This window comes from Equus przewalskii, chromosome 1, assembly GCF_037783145.1.
Source record: "Equus przewalskii isolate Varuska chromosome 1, EquPr2, whole genome shotgun sequence".
NCBI lineage: Eukaryota > Metazoa > Chordata > Mammalia > Perissodactyla > Equidae > Equus > Equus przewalskii.
Window position 1 is genome coordinate 134,086,859 of NC_091831.1, and position 15,282 is coordinate 134,102,140.

Below are 15,282 nucleotides of genomic sequence, written 5' to 3' on the forward strand. Positions count from 1 at the left end.
GGGCAGTTGCCTGCCTGCCTGACTCCCTTATTGGTTGTGAGCTCCTTGATGGCAAGGACAGCATTAATCACCTTTATTTTCTCAGGTTTCTCCCTACCTACTTTCCTCCCTGTGCCTAGCAAGTAGTAGGTACTCCACACAGCTTCGTTAAAGGAAGGAAGGACAGGATGGAAGGAGAAAGGAAGGAAGGGAAGAGAGAGAAGAAGGATCCTTAGGCCAGTCATTTAAAGTACGAGGTAACATCTAATCACATTAAATTCTGGGCCAGACTTGGCTCCAGCAGGACCTGCCCAAGGGAACGCAGCCAACCATTGCTCCTGCCATCCAAACTGCAGCCGCCCCGGTGCAGCCAGCACAGCCCAGGAATGGCATCTTTTTCCAGGAAGCCAAGAAGGCTTGAGCAGGCAGCCCCCATCCTTCAGATCCTGAGCTGCCTAGGGGATTATGTAACTCTAATTCATTTCTGCATATGCATCTGCTGTTATGTTCACGTCTGCGTGCAGGACAGAAACAGCCTTTAAAGGGAAGTGGACATTCAAGAATTGAAACCAACACATTTAGAGATTTAGAAAATGGACCTAATGCCAAGCAAATGTTTTGTGAGAGCCTAGTTGTTCCAGGTGGTCCGCTGGGCACTGGGAAGACAGCAGTCAGCAAAATAGGCACAGACCGTATGCTCATGGAGTTTGAAGTTTGTTGGGGCAATTGTACAAACCAGACTAAAGAAAATCAAAGTCTAAAGGCAAATAAATATTAAGCATTTATTTTGAGAGGCAAAACTGACATAACAGAAAGAAGTTTGGCTTCAGACAGAATCAGATTCAAATACTGTTTCTGCAACTACCAGGTGTTGACTTTATTAAAAAGAAATCAAAATTATATATAATCATGGTTTTAAAAGTCCACTGGTTCTACAAGCTTTATAATGAAATTATCATTCTCCTGTTCCATCCTCTCTACCCTGATTCCAACTCTCTAGACACAACCACTTTTAACTCTTTTAGCTATTTCATCTGGTATTTATCTCTACATATTTAAACAACCCACTTATATGGCTACATCTAGATTTTGTTTAGATTTTAGATCTTAGCTATTGACTTTCCCTGTGGAAGCTGAGGTTTTGGTCTCTTAAATCTCCCTGTGCACTTCCTCTTCCCCATTGTCCAAATAGAGCTATATTATCATTTTGGTTAAATCAACATTCAGTGTTTACACCTTATGGCTGTGGGATCATTAGGTCATGAAGTGCACTATATAGTAACATTTTCTTTCTTACATAACTTTTTGCTTTTCCTTCAGTTAACAATGATCACCTTTTCTTCATTTACTTAAGTCTGTATGTACTTATTACTAACCCATCACCAGCTTTCCTTCAAGAGTAGCAATCTCTCAGTATGACAAAACTCATTTGGGCCTGTATCAATGGCATCTTTTTTCTGGTGACAGCCCCACCCACTTTCTGGCAGAACCCTCCAAACGCCTGCTCCCGCCTGGACTGGTTGTTTTCCAGGCCAACCCCACAGCACCACCCTGGGGCTTCCCTTGCCATCATCCTGGGGATTCTTGGGGTGTATCTCCTGCGATGTATCACCTGCTTCCTTTATTTCATGTCTTCCTCTTTCTTAGACAATCCTCTAATTTTGGAGGAACACACCCAAGGGTAAAGAAGAATTAAAGTTTTTAAGATTTTGCATGTATGAAACTGTCTTGCTTCGTGATGTGAATGTGTATAGAATTCTAGGTATAGAGAAATAATTCTCTCTTAGAATTTTGAAGACATTACTTCTCTAGCATCTAGTTCTGCTTTGATTGAAAAGTCCACTGCCATTTTCATTTCTGATAATCCCCTTCCCCCGACCCCAGAAGCTTTTTCGGTCTTCTCTTTGCTCTTAAAGGTCTGAAATTTCATGATTACATGCCTTGTTGTGGATCTATTTTCATGCATTGTATTTGGTGCTCTGTGGACGTTTTGCAACTATACATTCGTCATACATACATTCATTATGGGGATACTGCTTGAATTACAGCTTTGCTACTTTTCTCCCTTCCATATTCTCTGTTCCCTCTGTATGGAACTCCTATTATTTGGATGTTAGACGACCTGGATGGAGCCTGTAATTTTATTATGTTTTCTCTCTTATTCTCCTTCTCCTTGATGTTGTTATTCTTCTACTTTCTGGGTGATTTCCTTAACTTCATTTTCTAACTCTTTATTTAATTTTTCTTTCTGCTATCAAACTTTGAAATCCAAAGATTATTTCTGTTCTCTGTTCCCTTATTACAACCTCCTGTGCTTGACTATGTATTTTCTGGGGATCAGCCAATCACACGACCTGTTGTTGTTGCTCTGGTGGTTGTTTCCTTCTGCTGCCTAGATTGCCCGTTTCTTCCATGTTCCTCTTGGTTTTTTCTTTGTCTTTGTTTTTCTCTGTCTTTAATATTAGCGGTTTCTCTCAAACGCCTGAAGACCCTTGACTGTCCACTCATCTTTGAAGCAGGGGACTAAGTAGCTGATGGGCAGCCCTTTGTGTAGGCGAGGGTCCATTGACTGTGGGATTCACCAGAGGGTAAATGACTGTGCACTTCACCGGGCACTCCTGATCCTCAGCATCTCTAAGTTCTATGCCCTGAGCCAGTCATCTTCCCCAGAAAGGAATCCTTCAGGCTTCTGCCTGGGAGATGTCACCCTGGCTGCCCATGGTCTTGGAGCAGGGTGGTGAAGGGGCCAGTGGTCTCACTATTCAGAGTACACTGTCACTCAATCCCTGGTGTAGCATAGTGCCTGGTCCTCAGTCAAGCCACTGCCCAAAGCCCACAGCTCCATGGAACCAATGCCTACTCTTCTGCTAGGATGAGGGAGAGGATTAAGGGGGAATCTAACTGTTTCATGCACAAACTTTCAACAAAATCTATTTTAGCCCCATTTGTACCCTGTTTTCAGAGGATGCTGTGTATTTCAAGCTTCACTCACTGTCTATCTAGGTTATACCATTCTCTGGTCTGTTAAATTGACACTTGTGCATCTCTACCCAGCTTTCTAGATTTTTTTGCCATTGTTTACTATCTCCTTCTCTTTTATTGTTGTTGTTTTATGGTATTAAAAAAATCTCTTGTGTTATTTTAGTGGAGTTGCAGGAAGGAGCAGTGGTAACTGTGTGTGTTCAACCTGCCACGTTCAACCAAAAGTCTAACTGTGTCTCCTTGGTGAGCTGCTTCATGTCTCTAGACCTCTTCTCCCCCAGCTGGAGAAGGCTGCCAATAATACATATGTCACAGGACTGTTTTAAGAATAAAATGAGGTACTGTTTGTAAAGCACTATGTATGGTTTCTGGCACATAATATATGCTCAATACATAATGGTTACTATTTTCAGTTACCAGATCCACTCTGAGAAAATGGCATGAAACACAGCAAAAAATATACAGGTTACGATCAAGTAGAACTTCTTAAATTCATAAAAATTAGATACTGGAAGTAAATATTTGTTAAAGATGTCATCTTTCCACACCTATAAAATTTAAAGAATACGATAGATAGTCATAGCCTGGGTTATTTTAGATATAGTCCTTTCCAGAAGCAGAGAACTGGATGAGATGACCTCTGAAATTACAAGGAATCAATTCATCTCTGATGAATAAACATCACAGGGAAATAGGGCAATGGTAACATGGCGGCCCATTGTTCCTGGATATTTGAATTGCTTTATTTCCAGGCTGGTGGCTCGTTGGAATATTAGAACTCTTTCTGAGTGATATAACGCAAGGACAGGAAACATACAGATGGATTATACCAGTAAGTGGTGTAGGGTAGTACTGTGAATGTGTATTTGCATTAAAGCTGGAAAATAAATTGGAATTTAAACAAGGAACGCCCAGCCCTTAGACTGACCACAGCGCCTTCATGAACCGGGATTCTGGACTGCTCAGGCCTAGGAAACCCATAGCTCTCTTAGGAGTTGGGCTTTGAAGGGGCTTCATCCATAAAGTCTGGTGTCTTTTTTATCCAGGGTGGGTTGACATAATAAAAAGTTCACACAGAGAATACTTGAGAATATTTAAACTTCGTGGAGAGAGAGAGAGAGACAGGAACACGGCTCTCTGAGGCATAATCACGCTGACCATTTTCAGAGGAAATTAATATACGTATTGATGCTAATGTTAGGGGAAAACAATTGTATGCAATTTATAGGTGATGAAAAACATTTGACAAGAGTCTTTTGCAAAGGGATACTTTTAAGGAATCCATGGTTGTGAGGAATGTCCTGTCAGGCATAGAGAACCGGCTTATGGACAAGAAGGAAGGAGGGTTCACAAGCAGGAACTGCCCTCGTGGAAGAACTGTAAACCCCAGAGGTTTCTAGATCCTGGGCCTAGCACCACTCTTTTGTTTCTTTTACAATTTTTCAGGAAAAATTTTTTTTCAGTTATTACATCTTCAATCTTTAGGAAAATTAAAAATAACATAAACAAAACAAAAAAAATTCCTTGAAATCCTGCCACCAATCTTAGCTTTTTCATAAATGATCCTTGTGTAAGAGGAAAGATCTAGAAAAATCTTCTGGCTTGAACAAAGTGCTACGTTCTGACAACAATGCAAAGCTTATGGCCTGTGCATAGACGGGGAGTCCTCAAAGGACAGATTTGAGGGGGCCTCACAATCTGTTCTACCCTGTTGTAGGGCCTGGCATTCTCACCGTTACAGATTCATTCATACAAGGCAAATATTAGGACTCAGTGAGTCCCCTGATGAAAGGCCAACCTCTTATTGGCCATTAACACACCTCAGCGGGGTTACTTTGTTTTAATAAGGCCAGCATCTTTGAAAGCAGAAAACAAGGCCCTGAAGGAAAGGGAAGTAGTACAGTGCTTTGTAAACTGTAGAGAGCTGTACAAAGAGTGTTATTATTGGTCCTAAGCAATGGGATTCTAGACAAAAGCTGGAGCCTCTGCACTGAAGTTATTGGACTCATCGGTCACCAATGCCAATGAAAGTCATGTATTAACAGGAAAACTATGAGTCACCAGGGATGATTGTGTAAACAATGTATGCAATCATGAGTCATGAAGGCCTAGTATGTGTGCCGACTTGTCACAGCTGAGTTGAGAATTTCCTCCGCACTGTGGAATTGTGAGCTGGGCAGCCATTGGTCCAGCTGGCTTGTGACTGCCTGGCTTTTAGAGATTATCATAGTCACTGTGATGAAAAATGCATGAAACCCTCCTACAAGCCTAGAGTGGTTGTAAAATTATTCAGCCACTTTGGAAAACAGTTTGGCAGTTCCTTAGAGGATAAACATAGAGTTACCTTATGACCGAGCAATTCCACTCCCAGGTATATACCCAAGAGAATGAAAAACATATGTTCAAAGAAAAACTTGTACATTAATGTTCATAGTAGCATATTCATAATAGCCAAACAGTGGAAACAACTCTAATGTTCATCAACTGATGAATGCACAAACAAAACATGGTATATTCACACAATGGAATATTATCAGCCATAAGAAAGAATGAAGTACTAATACGTGGGACGAGATGGATGAACCTTGAAAACATCATGCTAAGTTGAAGTCAGACAAAAAAAGACTACATACTGTATGCTTCCGTTTACTTAAAATGCCCACAATAGGCAAATCCGTAGAGACAGAAAGCTCATTAGTGGTTGTCAGGAGCTGGGGGGAGGGGGAAATGAGGAGTGACTGCTAATGGGTATGGGGTTTCTTTTAGGGGTAATGAAAACCTTCTGAAATTAGATGGCAGTGATGGTTGCGCGACTCTATGAATGTACTAAAAACCAGTGAATTATACACTTTAAATGGGTGAATTGTATGGTATGTAAATTATATCTCAATGAAACTGTTATTAAAAAATACTTGAAAATCCAAAGACTGCTTATTTTTTCCCATCTGGTGCTCAGAAAGATCTTAGCCTCCCTCCCAATACACCAAATACACATCAGCAAGCAGCCTACAGGAAAAGGTGCGGATCAAGCGGGACGGAGTAACCCGGGTGGGAGACTATTCCCCCAGGAAGCTGCCAATGCTATTTTTCTTTCATAACTGACAGTGAACACATCTAGGCCTTTTCATTTTCAGTGAAAACCCTGCATAGACTAAACAACAGAATCAGCACACAGGACCAGCCCCCAGATTACTGCTCTGGCTTTCGATTCCTGTTTCAGGAAGGAAGAAGGCCAACTCCACAAGCCTCACCCTGGCAGGTGTGTGGAGCAGAAAGAGGAGCCAAGAAATATTGATGTTGATGGAAGAGACAGAACCACACCCAGCCAGATGCTGCCAGGCCGGCGCTGAGTTCCCCTCAGTCATGTGAGGAAACAGAATGGAGATAAACCAGTGTGATGCCAGGAGCCTGTCAGATGGGTCTCTTCCCAACCAATCCTACTTCCTGCTGACAATTTTACTCCTGTACGCACAGCTTCTAGCGTAACACCCAGCATATGTGGGAGCTCAATGAATATTTGTTTAATGAATTAATAGCAACATCACTTAAGACGGCAAACAAAAAAGAAACAACTTAAATGTCCACCAACAGACTATTGGTTCCTATACGTTTACAATATACAGTAGTCCCCCCTTATCCGCAGTTTTGCTTTCTGTGGTTTCGGTTACCGCAATCAACCACAGTCTGAAAATATTAAGTGGAAAATTCCAGAAATAAATAATTCATAACTTTTAAATTGTGCACCTTTCTGAGTAGTGTGATGAAATCATGCTCTGTCCTGCTCTGTCCCGCCCAGGACATGACTCATCCCTCTGCACAGCATACCCACGCTGTATAAGATCCCCACCCGTTAGTCACTTAGTAGCTGTCTCAGTTATCAGATTGACTGTCGCAGTATCACAGTGCTTGTGTTTAAGTCACCTTATTTTACTTAATAATGGCCCCAAAGCAGAAGGGTAGTGATGCTGGTAATTTGGATATGCCAAAGACAAGCTATAAAGTGCTTCCTTTAAGTGAAAAGGTGAAAGTTCTCAATAAGAAAAAAAACTGTATGTTGAGGTTGCTAAGATCTATGGTAACTTTTATCACAGCATATCGTTACAGATGTTTTATTTTATTATCAGTTATTATTGTTAATCTATTACTGTGCCTAATTTATAAGTACACTTTATCGTAGGTATGTATGTACAGGAGAAAACGTAGTATGCATAGAGTTTGGTACTAGCCGTGGTTTCAAGCAATGACTGGGGGTCTTGGAGCACACCCCCCATGGACAAGGGGGCACTGCTGTATCCAGCATAAGGCCAGTTATTTCTATTTAATCTTTCTATGCCTGAATTTTTCCTTTTGCTAAAAGGGAGAGAGTAATGGTACCTATCTCATAGGGTTATTGTGAGGATTAAATGCGTTTAGGTATGTAACCCCCTGGCATATAGTAAGTGTGAAATAAACGTTAACTACTAGTGTTATTCCATGGAATACCGTGCAGCTGTTAGAACTATGCAGAGAAAAGACATTTTTATACATGGAAAACTTCATGATAATTTGAAAAGCAGGTTATGCAATAGCGTAAACAGTATGATTCCAAATTTTACAAAATAAACATGCATACAGAGAAAAAGCCTAGACAAATATACACGAAAATATTAACAATAGTTATTTGTAGATAGGGAACCCAAGGTGACTTTCCTTCTTCTTCTTATCTGTATTTTTTAACAATAAGCATAAATTATTTGAGTAAGTGAAAAAGTTAATAAAAATTTCACTTGATGCGAGGGCCAGCCCTGTGGCTGAGTGGTTAGGTTCTCATGTTCTGCTTTGGCGGCCCAGGGTTCACCGGTTCGGATCCTGAGCACAGACCTACACACCGCTCATCAAGCCATGCTGTGGTGGCATCCCACATAGAGGAACTAGAATGACTTACAACTAGCATATACAACTATGTACTGGGGCTTCGGGGAGAATGAAAAAAAGAAAGAGGAAGATTGGCAACAGATGTTAGCTCAGGGCCAATCTTTCTCACCAAAAAGAAAATTCACTTGATGCAAAAAAAGCATTAACACAATAATTCCTATTTGGGGATACTATTCTAAGAAAATAATGCCAAATTACAAAGAAAATATCACCTATATGAATCAGGTTAAGTATTTTCTATACTTTATGGAAAAATATATAGTGATTTAAAAAGATGGTCGTGATGTTCAAAATATTAGATGTTCAAAAATGTTAAAAAACCTTAGAATAACACTTTACAAATATTAGAAAATGCTAGTGACATTAAGTAAATTAACTAGGATAAAAATAACTGGTATCTGATCTCAAGCATATAACAAAAGAGGATAAATATCATAAGCAGAATAGACTAGAAAGTACTAGAGAAAAACATAAACAGGGAAAATAAAGCATCATCAGCAGGAGCCACATTCAACTCTCTGCCCTTGTTGATTAAAGTTAACTATACTTGTCACCTTTTGACCAGAACAGGTGGATTCTTTCTCAATGATTCACAAATTAACTTAGAAACCTCTAGACTTATTAGACATCAGTAGGGGTGTGTCAGGATGCCATCTCACTCAGGACGGCCTCGTGCCAATTCCAGCCTTTGTCTCAGTCAGAGCTGGTCCCTGCTGAAACCCAGTGGGCAGTGCGCCACGAGGTCTGGTTTGAGGATGTAGGAGAACCCCATGGCCACAGCCTAACTCATCCATTCTGGGCCCCAGAGTTCCCTTTCCAAGTTCTAGTTCACCTTACACTCAGGCAGAAACCCTTTTGAAAGTGACCTTGAAGTTTCTCAAATTTACTCCACTCCTAAGGGAGGGATTTGCTAAGTAGAGTTCTGAGGACCTGGCAGAGGGTGTTTGGGCTGAGGACATCCTGCAGAAGGAACAAGATCCAAGTCACCACGTCCTCCCTTCTACAATGTGCCTTGCGTCTTGGAGAGCTTGACGTTGTAGTTGGTTTGCATGGCCATCTGAGAGCAAAGACCTTCATGGAAGGCTCACAGAAACAGGCCTCTGCAGCCTGCGCCCAAGGACTCCAGGTGGGGCCAGTGTGGTGACTGCGGTGCTCTCTGCTGCCACCCAGTGGATCTACTGATAAAGGTCAGGTAGGAAATTTAATCCAGAGATGCTCAGTGCGGTCCCCTGACAAGTAACATCAGCATCAAATTCCTGGCTGTCCTGCAAACTCTGGGAGTGAAGCCAGCAGTCTGCTTTAATAAGCCCGCCAGGGGATTCAGGTGCACATCTAAGTTTGTGAAGCACTGGTTTAGACTAAGTAGTGATTTATGCCCTAACATGCATGAAACGAATAATCAGAGATTTCTCAATTGGAGGCAGCTGATTCTCCTTAATGATGATCCAAGATCATACCTTTTATAATAATACACCAGCCACTTTAAAAAATGTATTCCTTTCCTTCTCAGGAAAAAACAAGAAGGCATAAAACCCAACTCCTCTGCTTTTTATCCAGAATCTCCTGCCTTAAAAAATCCACTGCTTCCTTGTTTCTAGGAGTGACATCCAAAGTTCTCCAAAAATGTGGTCCCAAATGCGTTCTCTAGTATAACCTCCAATTATTTCTCCACTTCATTTATCCTGGACTGTAACGCAACTGGCTCACTCTCTGAATCCAGCCTGCATCCATGTCTTCATTCTGTTCTTTCCACCAAAGATGCACCCATCAGTAAGATTAAAGTTTCAAAATAGAAAGTTCTGAAATATTGCACCCATTTTTATGGCCCTCTTGAACACCACTTCCTCCATGAAGCCTTCCCTACTTGCCCCAGGCAATAAGGATGTTTCCCATCATGGACCACCATCACTATTCTCTTTAGTGCTTTACACTCTGCCCCTTGTGTTTTAGTTCTTAGTGGACATTTCTTATCCCTTTGAGTCCGGGGACTGAGTCCTACTCGTCTCAGCACAGGCCAGTGCTGAGTTGGTGCACAGCAAGTGCTCTTTGAAAGGTGTAAATGAGTAACTTTGGTCTCTCACAAAATAGCAGCTCACAACAAATGTTGGAATTAAAATCAATGCGATGCAAACATTGCAACCACGGTGTAACTTGGGAACCCCAGATGACGTGGGCAAGGCTGGGAAGACAAACCTCGGTAGTGTCCAAAGTCCTCTTTGGGACTCCACCACTGAGCGGCGGGGCCCTGGATACCCAATGCCCACTGATCTGCCACGCCAGAGCCACTGCAGCTGTTGGTCCAGACTCACTAGAGGTAGCCCTCTGAAGCCCTCCATCCCATCAGCCTCTTGGCTCCTTTAGGAGCCCGCCTGACAACCCAGGAGACCGCGGAAAACTCTACCCCTGCAGCTACTCCTAATATCTGGTTGGGGAAATGTTGCCTCCCGCAGATCCTGAGCCTTTGGTCTAAATCTCCTGTCCCTATCTCAGGAAGATGGGGCGACTCTGTAATTTCTCTCCCCCGAGGCTGCTCGCCCCTGTGGTCCCCATCCTCATTGCCCTCTCCAGCAAGGGTCCATATGTTTGTAATTTCTACTTGTGGAAATCATACCTGCATTCTACCTGCTGGGGGAGAGAGACCCCAAGCCCCACACTGGAGCTGGAGCAAGGAGGTACCCTTGAAAGAGAACCTGAAAGCTAGTGGGAAGTCAGAGAGTAAAGGAATCCAAGATCCCCCAGAGAAAAATGTGTGAGAAGCAGAAAATGATCACCACAATGGGGAGCAAGAGATGGTGAAGCCTGAGTGGGCCAATGAGAAAGGACAGTCCACCAAGTAGTCTGGAATGGATACGGCCACGGCCTGGGGCTCGAGCACATGGAGGCCTAGTCATGTCCAGGCACAGGGGTTTGGATGCCTGGATCCCTTTGGAGGGCCTAGGTCTCTTCAGACAGACGGCGTTTTAACTTTAAGCTCTCTTTGTATTTGACACTACAGTCACTGAAAAAAACAGAAAGCTGTGTGGACAGCCCTCCTTCTGGATCACTTCACTGACCCACGAGTCCCAGGCCTGGTGGGCAGTCCAAGGATAGGACTCCTCTAAAGAAGGGAAGGAGGGGGAGCAGTCAGCCTGGGGGAGGGGTGTTCCAAGGCCCACACTTACCTCAGTCTTTTATAAATCCCCTCAAGTTGCTCTGATTTACTTTCCTATGAATGTGTCCAGTGGGACACATATAATTTCTGGGGCCTGGATGAAACATTGAGAAACTGCCTTGGAAGAAATAAAAGAAACCGGAAAGAGTGGTAGCTTCTGGGTAGAGACAGGAGAAATTGGGGTCAAGGATGAAGGACTTACTTTTCACTATTTTACTCTATTATACTGTTTGCATTTTTTATTACACGCTACTTAAAAAACACACTAGCCTTAATAGATAAAAATTACAAGGACAAGAATAGAGCAGTCACAAAAGGACATCTTATCAAATAAACCTCACTAACAACACAAAAGGAGATTAATCTGATGAAAGAGGCCAGTCTATTCGTCAGGAAGAGAGGTGAATTAGCAAAGCTGAGGGGCGAGGACGTGGAGGAATTGCCACATTTGTGCGTTGTTAGTGTCTGTAAACTGGTAAACCCTTCTGAAAAGCAATTTGGCAACATTTATAGAGACGTAAAGATTTCTTTTTCACTTGGTACCCCAGTAATTCCACTTCCGGTCATCTAGCTAAAGCAAATAGTTGAAAGTATGGAAAAAACTACAGATACAAAAATATTCATTGTAGGAAGACAAAATTTAGAATCCTAGACATCCAAAATATAGAGATGGTAATTGGCCAATGGGATACATTCAATGGGTTGTTATGCAGCATTTTAACAAGTGATAAAGATTACATCATATCAGGAAACATGCTTATTCTAATATTAAGTGACAATAAAACATACATAAAACCACATAAACACTGTGGTTGTAGTTATATTTTTTAAAAACTGCATAGGAAAAAGGACTGGAAGGAAATGTGCTAAAATGCTCATGGTGGCTGCATTGGACTGGTGGGGTTATTTTCCAATTTGGGGGTAATACAATCGCCCCATTTTATATGGAAGAATAAATCTGTAAAGAAAGAAATGAGGTCTGTCTTTCAATCCTTCTACTTGCCAAGCAAGAGCACATGTGAGGCCTCTTGGCAAGCTGAGGTGTGATCCTATTTTCAGAAACTTCTGGCTAGGAAATGCATGCTTAAGGAAGGACAAACACCAGAATGCATGCCTCTATCGCCATACTGTTTCAAGAACTACTCCCAGCATGTGAGGATTCCAGCAACCATGTTGAAGTTAAAAGGAAAGTTTACCAAACAAAGTTCACATTCTGATTACCAAGGGTCCAAATGGAACACAGCAAAATAAACATGGCAACCAGCACCCAGCTGGCCCTGAGTGATGTGCGCAGCATCCCTCCTCCCATCTCACCGTCTAACGGAGGCTGCAAGCACAAGGGGCCATAGAGGCAGCAGCCAAGAAACAATGGCAATTCCAGGCCAAAGCTGGGTGTTTCCAGGAATGACAGAGGATGCCACCACTCTTTGTCCTCCAGGGGAGAGAGCCGTGAGAACTTGGTCTTTGTGAGCCTCAAACTAGACATGTGAGCACCTTAGGCAAGCTAAAAATGCCATTTCCCAAACAGGCAAATAACTAGGTGTTCCTGCAAATCAATGTTCTTTAATATTGTTCACCATAGTTGAGGGACAAAAGGAAGCAGTATGCTGGGGGAAGGAAGGAGAAAGAGTATGTCTGGGGCAGTTCAGCTCTCTAGACATGCCAGACTTGGGCACTGTAGCTCAGCCAAACCAAGGCCCTGGCCAATCTCGTTTACCTTCTTTAGAAGGCAGCTAGTCATCATGCCATTAGCCAAGTATGCCCCTTGGGGGTCTCACCACTTGCCCATGCAGGTATTAGGGTACTGACTTCCCTTAGAGTATTGGTCTAAAGCAATTCTCTCCCTCTAACAGCCAGACCTCCAATCATTCTTCCACTTCATCAATCCTAGACACCAATGCAACTGGCTGATTTTCTGAATAGCGGTTGCCTTTGGGAAGGAGCAAAAGAAAGAAGACAGAGAGTGAGGAACAAAGGGGAATCTTCCACCTTATCCACAAGGTTTTCTTTCTTTTATTTAAAATTGTGAAACAGGGCCCACCCAGTGGTGCAGCAGTTAAGTGCACGCATTCTGGTTTGGCTGCCTGGGGTTCGCCAGTTTGGATCCTGGGTGCGGACATGGCACCAATCATTAAGCCATGCTGTGTCTGGTGTCCCACATATGAAGCAGAGGAAGATGGGCATGGATGTTAGCTCAAGGCCAGTCTTCCTCAGCAAAAAGAGGAGGATTGGCAGCAGATGTTAGCTCAGGGCTAATCTTCCTCAAAAAAAAATAATAAAAATTTAAAAATATATATAAAAAAATAAAATTGTGAAGCAGATATAACCAAATGCTAACCACTGTTAATTCTCAGTGGTGGCAACACAAATTCATACCAACAAAACAAACCCAAGCTCAACTGGAAACTCTCAGAGATCTGATACCATGCTGTGTTACCTTGTCTATTTCTGTCTTCCTCATATTTGGTGCTCCCTAAGAGTCTTTGTTGCTGATGTTGGTAGGAAAGTCACTATGACTAACTCCACAGCTGGCCTCTTAACATCTGGGAAGCAAGCTCTGGAAATACACTGGCAGGGCCCATGTGACAACCAGGGGGGAGTGCAATGCTTCCTGCCTGCACGCCTCTGACCACCACAGGGGTGACCAGCTCTGGCTATCCTGGGCACATCTAACCTTGCCACAGGGCCTGGGAAGGCCACACAATTTTAGAAAGCCCACAAGCATTTTGTACCATGATTTTAGAATCCAGCAGCAATGAAATACACAAAAGTAAAAGTTGCCATGAAGAGGGGGAGGTAGGAGTGAGGTAACCATTTCAGAAAATGAAGCTGATTGAGGAAGCCATGCGTGAATCAGGAACGAACACTGCTCGGGAGGGCCAGGGTTCTGGATTACACCGAGGCCGGATGAGGAGGCTGCACACAGGTTGACTGGAGGCCAGTCCTGTGTTCTACTTCTTCATTCTCTAAATGCCAGGAGAAGTCTCCCCAGGGAGAGCAGACGGAGACATGGACTATTCCTGGAGGAGCCAGGAGCCGCGGAGGCTGGAGCTTGTCACCGTCCTTCTCCGACCCCGTTTCCCTTGGCTATCTGCAAACAGCCCTGTATTCATGGCACCCGATGAAAGGAAGGCAGCTCCAGGCTGAGACCGAACCCAGCAAACCAAGGAGCTGGGCTGGCGGGCTTACCAGTCGGCCCTTTCAAAGGCAGGAGGGCATTTAACAAGAGACACCTGTTTATCTTAATCTCCAAGCCCTTTCCTGGAAAACAAGCCCGCCCTGGAAGGGCCAGCAGACCCAGAGGCAGTTGGAAGGAGGTGAAACAGGCTGGCAGCCTGCAGCTGGCCGGAGAGGGCCTCACAGAGAGGAGTGGGCAGGCCTCGCTCTCTGAGAGCAGACTTGCAATCCAGAAGCCAGGGCGCTGTGACCTCAGACAGACCTCCCAGCCTTTGTGCCGAATGTCCCCAGCTAGGGAAGTCAGCGGTGACTACTTTGGAGGGGCAGTTGGGGGGAGTGTGCAAGGTCCGGGGCAGCCCTGGGCTGGTAAGAGCAGCGGAACTGGGGCTTCATCCCAGCCCCAGTTTACTAGTTGGTGACTTCAGGCAAGTTATTTCTCTTTCTGAGCATGTTCCCTGACACGGGAAAGGGGGTAACACCACCCACCTCATAGGGTGCAGATTATAGCAGATGAAAGACAAAGATTCCTGGCCCATAGGAGTTTGCCCAGTCACAGCTTCTACCCTGTTAAGGGGTTTTAGGTGTTAAAAGACGAATCTTGCTACTGCCCCAAAATACCACTGGGTCTGTCCACAGGGCAAAACTGACTCATTTTTGCAGTCCCTGGGTGGGTTCAGAAGGGGTGTGTGCAGATGAGGACAGGGGTACCTACATGCCCCACCCCCACTCCAAGTTAAGGAGCTCAGGGGCCAGTTTCCACCGCTGGAGCCCTAACGCTCCCAGGAATGAACGGCTGGGCAGAGGGCCCCTTCCTTCAAGATGAGCTCCTGCACATAGCTCTAAGTCTGAGCTGCCTGTGCCCTGCAGATTTTCTCCCTCCCTGGACACGGTGGGCCCCCTGCCCACTCGCAGGGATCCAGAGCCCATTCCCACTGGCACTGCTCCTCCCAGCTCAGCAGAGACTGTCCTGCCACCTCCGTGAAGTCCGCCCACTGCTGTCAAGCCCAGGGTTTCCAGACTCCTGCCCAAACTCCCAGTGCTCCTCAATCAGCAACTCTGGGGCAGGGTTTATTAATGAC